Consider the following 7,854-nt stretch of genomic DNA (forward strand, 5'->3'; position numbering starts at 1 on the left):
CCGCGCCGCCGTGACGTCACGGGGCGGGGCCGCGGGAAACGGGGGGGTTCCCGCCGGGGGCGCCGTCCTGCTGCAAACGGGGCGTGTGTGCGGGGTGGGGGGTCGTGTCCTCGCGTAAGCAACTGTCCTGGTGCAAACGGGATGTGCACGGGGGTTGTGTCCTCGTGCAAGGAACTGTCCTGGTGCAAACGGGATGTGCACGGGGGTTGTGTCCTCGTGCAAGGAACTGTCCTGGTGCAAACGGGACGTGCACGAGGGGGCTGTGTCCTCGTGCAAGGAACTGTCCTGCTGCAAACGGGACGTGCACGGGGGGGTTGTGTCCTCGTGCAAGGAACTGTCCTGGTGCAAAAGGGGTGTGCACGGGGGGGCTGTGTCCTCGTGCAAGGAACTGTCCTGSTGCAAACGGGACGTGCACGAGGGGGCTGTGTCCTCGTGCGAGGGGAACCACCCTGGTGCAAACGGGGCGTGCACGGGAGTTGTGTYCTCGTGCAAGGAACTGTCCTGGTGCAAACTGTGCTCGAGGCAACAGCTGCCTCGTGCAAGGGGCATTTTTGTGCAAACGGGAGTGCACAAAGGGACCTTGGCTAAGGAGCCCCCAGTTGCTGAAGCCAGTAAAAAAAAAAAAAAAAAAAAGTCTGTGTAGGCTTTCACTTAGGGCTATGCCCTTTTATTTTTACACCTGCTCAAAGAAATGTATATAAATGTATGCATGTAGAATAAATACCTCTTTTCTGGGGCTCCAGCAGCCTGCCAGCTATTAGACACTCTTCTCAAGTCCCAGCACCTTGAGTCAGGGGATCATCTCCAAAGGGCTTATTGCACTTTAATAGTAATTTCACTTTAMTCACATAGTAATAATCACATAATTTCAATTTAAGGTTTGATAACCCTATCTAGTACAGCACGAGAAAGTAAAGAAAATGAATCCCTGACATCCTAAATTTCAATTTCCTGACTTTTCAGCTACTTCTTTCTGCATGGGGCCAGCAGCAGGTCACAGGAGCTGTAAATGGAGCCAGAAGAAACCCCACGAGGCAGCGGTAATGAGGGATTTGCAATCAGGAGGTGGCCAGGGGCACTGGGAGAAATGCAGACAGTTCCCCTAGGAGCTCTTCCTACTTTTCCTACTTCTCTTTTTTTTTTTTTTTTTTTTTTTTTTCACCTCCTTGGATTTAGTTGAGCTCCTGCACATCACTGTGATTAAACTTCCAGGGCTGTGCCCAAACTTAGAACCAGTGCATTTTTGCAGGGACAAGACCAAAGCAAGGCCCTGCATGGCCAAGCGTGGTCCTGCAGCCCTGTGAGAAGCTCTGCAGCTGCCTTGACCACGYGTTTGTTCTGCACATTCACAAGCCGTGCACTAACCGCCCTATGCAACCACTTCAAAGTTAACCAAAGAGCTAATTTAGGCTGCATTGCTTTGGTAGGTTTGGGTTTATCAAAGCAAAGCTTACTGAAGCTGGCTAGCCCGGTTTTCTAATGGAAATGGGGCGTTTTAAGCTGGCTTTTTGGTAGAAATGTTTTTGATAGTTATGGGGTTACTGGAAACAGCGGCCTCCTTTGCAAGTGATTTATGTGTGTGTTAATTAGCTAGGTACGGTGCACCTGACGCCGTAGTGCAGCAGACCATATTCTCTTGGGCAACCACACTGGTGCAATCAAAACATTATATTGTCTTGGTTAAAATATATAGCTGGTACTTCAAAGTCCCCAAACATTCATCTGCGATTTTTTTTCCCATCAGAACTGCAGAAGCATCACATTTACTCACTAAAATAGACCCTGATCCCAGCCAGCTGATGCATAACAGAGTTGGTTGCCCTGCTTTCCCCTTAAGCCATTCTTATCAGTTATAACATGTCAAGGATAATTCACTCCTTCCTCTACATCTCCCAACAAAGCTCTAATTTAGTGATTTTTTTTGGTCTTCCAAGACCCGGTTCCATGCTCACTTATTTTACTAGACTACTAAAGAGCTGGAGGTTGACAGCGCTTCTGAAAAGTCCCTTGGAGGAGATYGTGGCCATCCCTGAACTTGGTCAGGCTGGAGAGGGAGGTGAGAGCTGCACGTCAAGTGAGTCTGGGGGCAAAAGCACCTCCTCAGACAAGCTSGCTTCTGGGGACGAGTTGGTGTATGTGCGTCTAGAGATGCAGCTCTACGGCTGYGTGATCTCTCTGTGGGAAACCCACGTCTCCAGGCAATAAAATGTAAAATTTAATTTAACTTGAAGCTGTCCACTTCAGTTAAAATCAGCAGTATGTGCACAAAGACTGGTGACCAGCAGCTATTTTAAGGGATCTGCTTTCATTCCATGCAGATCAGAAAAGTGGAGAACTGATCAAGACTTTGGTGTGTTTTCTCATCTGTGTAGGTTTCTGATGCATGGTAAGGTTTGTCCATCCTGCTGGAGCATCTCAGATGTTTTCTTGCTGTCCATGGCTTCACTCCCAATATCCCACCAAAGCCTGGGTGTCCTCCTTATCGTCTGACCTCAAATCCCTCTGCAGTCAGTTGAGGCAGTCCCTTTCCACCTGCTCCTCAGTGACCACAGGGAAGGACTGAACTATCCTCAGAAGAACACACTTCAACATTAGCTGTAAGACTTGTTTTGCCTTCCTGCTCCACCTTCCTCTAGAGCTTTCTGCTCTGCYCTTGCATATAAAGATATAGGAAGATTGGAAAGAAACCCAATTATATCTTGAATGTGTTGCTCATTGAGAAGGGCCCAGCAGAACTTTGGAGTCAGAAGGGCAAGTTCAGCCTCAGGCTATGCCACCCCCAGCTGTGTGATAATCAAAAACCTCCTTATTACAAACACCAGACAAGGTGTGCTCATCACAGCCTCTGGAAACCCACTGGAAAGCATTTCTCAACAGTCAAATGAAGCTCAAGGCCATAGGAAACCATGGAGCTTGGTCCTCCACCACAATTTCAGTGCTGTGAGCGGTGCTTTGCGTGGGCCATGAGCAGGATTTACATGAAAGCCCCCACAGGACTAGGAGAGCTACTCGAAACAAGAGCAGAACTGCTGGAAAAATAGCTATGGAAGAAAGAAACCAAGATCTGGGCAGTCTCAGGCTCTGAGGCTCATGGGTCTGGAAGAAGAGGCTCCCATCAGCATCCTTTGAGCAGGTACCAGTGTGGGTTACGCTGGACTCCTGTCTCCATCCCCTGCTCTGCAACCAATGCTGCTCCCACCACTAAGAAGCTGTTCCACCTTTGGAAAAGTGTCACTCATGCTTCCCCTCTTGGGAACTGCTCAGGAAGTGATACTGGTGAGCAATTAGATCTGCACAGGATGCCCTAATGAGCTCAGGCTTTTACACAGCCATGGAAAACAAYCTTGGAGGAACTCCATGTTAAAGTTCATCTAGGACTTTCTCTATCTGTTTCCCCATGGTGTTTCTCAGGCACTTTGCAAAAGCACCTTATGAACCAAATTGTCTTAGTTTGCCTAATTATTACTTAGGAAAAGGGCGGGTCCAGGACATGCTTGTGACTCAGCTCCAAGAGCATATCTGGCTCTTTTGGAAAGAGAAGGGCTCATCTTTGCTTTGGATTGTGATGCTACCTTTGAAACTGCAGCAAGAAGCTCAGCATTTACTTGCCCAAAACACATTACACTGCAACAAAGTCCAAAGAGCAAGTGGATGATATGAGCTCCAAACTTCATAGGAGCAAGACTCCAGCAAGAGCTGAATTTAGAGGTTTGGGCTGAAGGCACAGAAAGAGGCTCCTCTAGATGAGGCAGTGGCTTTTTGAGTGAGCATTGCTGATGTTTAGCTCTTAAAACCTTACAGACAGGAGTGCATGCCAAGTATTCACAAATCTAAGCCTACCATAAAATCCTAGCCTTCAACAAGAGCGTCAAAATTCCCATTAGGGCCTGGATTTGTTGCAGCCTGTTGCTATGCACTTGGAGTGTACCGAGGGAATGCACTTCCCATTATTTGTGGATTTTGGGAGCAGTCCAGCAAATCCCTTTGCCTGTATCATGATATATGTGGCCTTCCGGTGCTTGGGAAGAGAGCGTGCGGCTGCCAAAGTACACTTAGCTCTTCACTAGTGCTGCAAACCCAAAAAATTCTCCATGGTGTGAGGTCTTCAGGCCTATCTTCCCCTTTGTGTGGGTGAATTACTGCCACCAATAATTAACGATTGCCAGGTAAGTGAGATGAGCCCCTCAGCAGCTGGATGCGTAGGGGATCCTCTTGATCCATGCCACAGCAAGACAAATACGGTCCTATGGAAATGAGCACCCAAGCTCTTGCTGTCTCCCATTGGAGCAGGGGCTCTTTCCTTCAGCATCTTCACGGCAAGGAGCAAGGCAGGCAAGGAGAGGAGCTCTGGAGCATCACTGATACCGTCTGCACTTACAGGCATGTGTCTGGGCACTCTTTGGTTCAGGTGCTTGATTTTATGACTGGTATAAACTAAACACACAGTTCAGACAAGATTTATTTTGTATGTATAACTCTCCTGTAGGCTCGATCTCATTTAAAAACCAATTACCCACAAAAGTTACTAATAAATAATTCTCAGTGTATTCCAAATGGGCAAACAAAGCATCATCCTCCTGCTGCCAAACTCCCCAAATGGATTTCTCTGCTTCATTTTCTGAATTAGATTACACTGAGCTGTAATGAAAGCAGGACAAATGTGCTCTTCTGACACAAGTCTGTCTGCTGCAGACTTGCATTTATGCGGGTTGTTTTTGTAGCTGGAGTTTCGAGGATTTTTTTCATTCCTGCCTGGGCCCTGCTGTGCAACATTATGCAAGATCTCTATCTGCTACGATGGCCAAAGGGGAAAGCAGCAATTGGCTACACTACATCGGTAAACCTGCTTTCTTGCCTTGCTTTTCCYTGATACACATAGCAGAATATCCCCAAAGCCTGCGGAAATGTTTGCCTGAGTGATCATTGCCCTGGAGCGGGTGAGCAGATGCATGCCCCCGCTCTTCATAAATCCGAGATGACGTTGTTGGAGCTGCCAAAGGGCGAAACCACCGCAGGAGAGCTGTGGATTAAAGAAGCCTGTTTTCAGTGCTGTAGGCAACAGGGTTTTGGATCAACCCAGCAGCTCCCTGAGCACCCAATCCTTCCCTTCACGTGAAGCTCGTTACATCGATCAATGCTCACCCAAACCCAACAGGCCACATCTGTGAGGTCTGTAAGGTGAAGTTATACACGTGCTCAGGAACAATTGCTCCCTACAACAAAACACAGGTATTCTTTTTAAGCCTCAYGAGGAAGAATGCAAAGCAAATGTCAGGACTTCCTGAATGGCTTTGATTTCTTTGGCTGMGTGGCATCGACTGCACGGATGAGTGAACACAGGAGAACAAGGATCCCAGATGGGAGATAYGTGGGGCCCAGGCCACAACTACACAGAGAGCTCCTGCATCCTGCGGCAATTCCAGCTGCGCAGTGTCCAGGCCAGCACCGCCATCACCAGTAACCGAAGTCCCTTCCAATCTCAACCCAGCCTGGGTTTGGTGTGATTACCAGCCCCAGGAATTATCAGTCCCACCTGTATGAGAACAAAATGGCTGCCAGGCCTGAGGAGAGCCCTGCAGTTTCTGTAGCACTTAGGATAAAATSCACAACTTCTCTCCCCTCCACTTACTGTGCTCAATTTTACAGCGGCCTTGCACCATTCTTACCACCATCACATCCACCAGCCTCCCTAAAGTGCATTAAATGGCACGACTCTGATCTGTCAGGTCTCTGCTGATCTCTTTCCAGTGGAGAAAGACACACATTGAACTGCTTTGCTTGGATACTTTTTGCAATTATAATCCATCTAACAACCACACACATTCACATCCTCCCTGCTTGTGGAAGAATATCAGGTGTGGCAAAGTTCTTTAAATSAACCATTTCCCATAAATAGCACTTTTGGGCTTTGTTTGCCTCCCTTCTGCTGCATAACTTCATTTCATAAATCCCACTAACTGGCTGAGCTCAAGTGCTGCTTGAAACGGAACCACCACTACATACGAGTTAATTCTGTGGTTTCTGGTAAAGAGTTCRTTTTCCTCCATGAGTCCAATTGCACCAAATAAAATAGCTTTTGTTCATGATGGATGTTCTCCTGGCAACAGAACGACGGAAGCTGCAAAAAAAGGCCAAGGCTCAACGACAACTCTATCTGAAACTAACCACCAAGATCAGTCAATTTTATCATAGCTAGAAAAGGAGRAGGCTCCTTCAAGGAGCCTAATGCAAAGGGGAAAATCTCTACCATATAGTGATGGCTCTCCAGATGGAAAAACATCCTTGTATAGCGTACAAGACACACAGAAGAGCACAGCTAAAAATTAATCATGTCAATGTGTCGTGAACATCAAAACAAGGTTGTGAGGCTAGAAATGGGTTTAAACCTGCATTCTGTGTGCCCCCAGCTAAATTACAAGTTCAGCAATATTAGGGAATTTGCTTCAGTGCACAAGAAGGTCCTAGACAAATCCAGTGGGTCTGGATCAGGGCCATCACTTACCAAAGGGAGTTAAGAGTGGGAAGTCCTGTTTTGCTGATGAAGAGAACTTTGGTCTTTAGCACAACATTCTCCTGCACTATCCTTCAGGATGTCCTTCAGAGGTTCAAAGCAGCCCTTTCTTCACCAATTTTGACTACCGACCTTTAATTTTCCCCTGAAATTTCCTCTGAAGAGCAGCTGATTTTCTCTGGGGAAAAGCAAYAGGGAGCAAGAGCCATTTTGCAGCAAGAAGATGCTGTGGAGGGACATGCCAGTAATATATTTCCTTCCATCAAGTCACTGTCAGCTTCTCTCCACCTTTCAGGCAGTAGGAAGATAAAATAAGTACCTTTTTCAGACTTGTCTTGCCAGTGCAGGGTAATTCCACATACTCAGTGACAGACAACCTCTCTTACAAAGTTTGCTGAGCTCCTGTATTAATCAATGTAGTTAATTGGATTGATGACTGTGCTCCTGCACATTAAGAACAGCTGTTTCACATCATTAGTGCCACTTAATGTGATGATCTGTCAGAAGGGCTGCCCTTGGTTACTTCCACTCTGATGCAGATAGTGTGAAGTCACAGGGGACACGATCACTTTGCTGTAGCTGGTGGTGGCTGGCAAGCCTCTGAATCATGCCTTGCCTGCACCAGAGCAAGCCCATCTCTCTCTGTTGACTGTCACTTCCATCCCATATCAGCAGCAGGATGCTCACTGGGATAAAGACCATGGCCAGCCACCACTTGTGGCAGGAGGATGACCGCTGTGGCCAAGGGGCCTTCCCAGAAGAGCTGCAGGACTTGGAAATTGTCTCCTCATAAGCCATCAAGGAGAGCCAAGAGGGAGACATTCGTCAAGACAAGCAACCTGATGCTTTCTAGATGGTGGCATTAACCCTTTTAAATACCTGGTGCTAATGGCAAAGGGCAAGCACATGGTTTCCTTCCTAGGGCATCTCAGCTTCCCCCCAGGCCTCAAAATAAACATTTTTTTCTGGTCCCAAAGCTAATAGTTGAGATCACTTTTCTATCCAGCTTACTTTGGACACCTGCTTCAACTCTGCAAAGCAGAAGCAGAAAAAAAGCAGTGAGCTTGTGTTGAAGGAGGTCAGTGTGATGTTATGGGTTGTCCTCTGCAGCCTTACCGAGAGGTGTTTGTTGCATTGAGCCACAGGAAAAAAAAAAAAAAAAAAACTGCTGGTCTAAGGCATCTCTTGCTGAAAAGTCCCTTCCAATGCACCTTGGCTCAGGCAGCAGCCAGTCCCGAATGACACAGCAGGTCCCTTTCCACAAATAGGCTCCTGGATTGTCCTCAAGGCATGACAGCTGCAGCTGCYGTGCTGTCACCAAAGGCCAAGAGGTAGCAGAAATA

At 47.4% G+C, this 7,854-nt stretch overlaps 1 long non-coding RNA gene across 2 annotated transcripts; it reads right to left on the reverse strand.

Moving 5' to 3' along the window:
• Positions 1-3,723: 3,723 nt before the first annotated feature.
• On the reverse strand, positions 3,724-6,879 carry LOC112942746. 2 transcript variants are annotated; one of them, XR_003248439.1, is made up of 5 exons: positions 6,831-6,879; positions 6,503-6,689; positions 6,004-6,118; positions 5,143-5,213; positions 3,724-5,020 (listed from the first exon to the last, which is right to left on the reverse strand). It is a non-coding gene; the product is annotated as an uncharacterized LOC112942746 (long non-coding RNA). The 2 variants fall into 2 exon arrangements; XR_003248438.1 differs by lacking the exon at positions 6,831-6,879 and having other exon boundaries at positions 6,503-6,753.
• Between the last annotated feature and the right edge of the window lie 975 nt (positions 6,880-7,854).

Source organism: Nothoprocta perdicaria, unplaced genomic scaffold (genome assembly GCF_003342845.1).
Source record: "Nothoprocta perdicaria isolate Ctin4 unplaced genomic scaffold, notPer1 scaffold_132, whole genome shotgun sequence".
Taxonomy (NCBI): domain Eukaryota; kingdom Metazoa; phylum Chordata; class Aves; order Tinamiformes; family Tinamidae; genus Nothoprocta; species Nothoprocta perdicaria.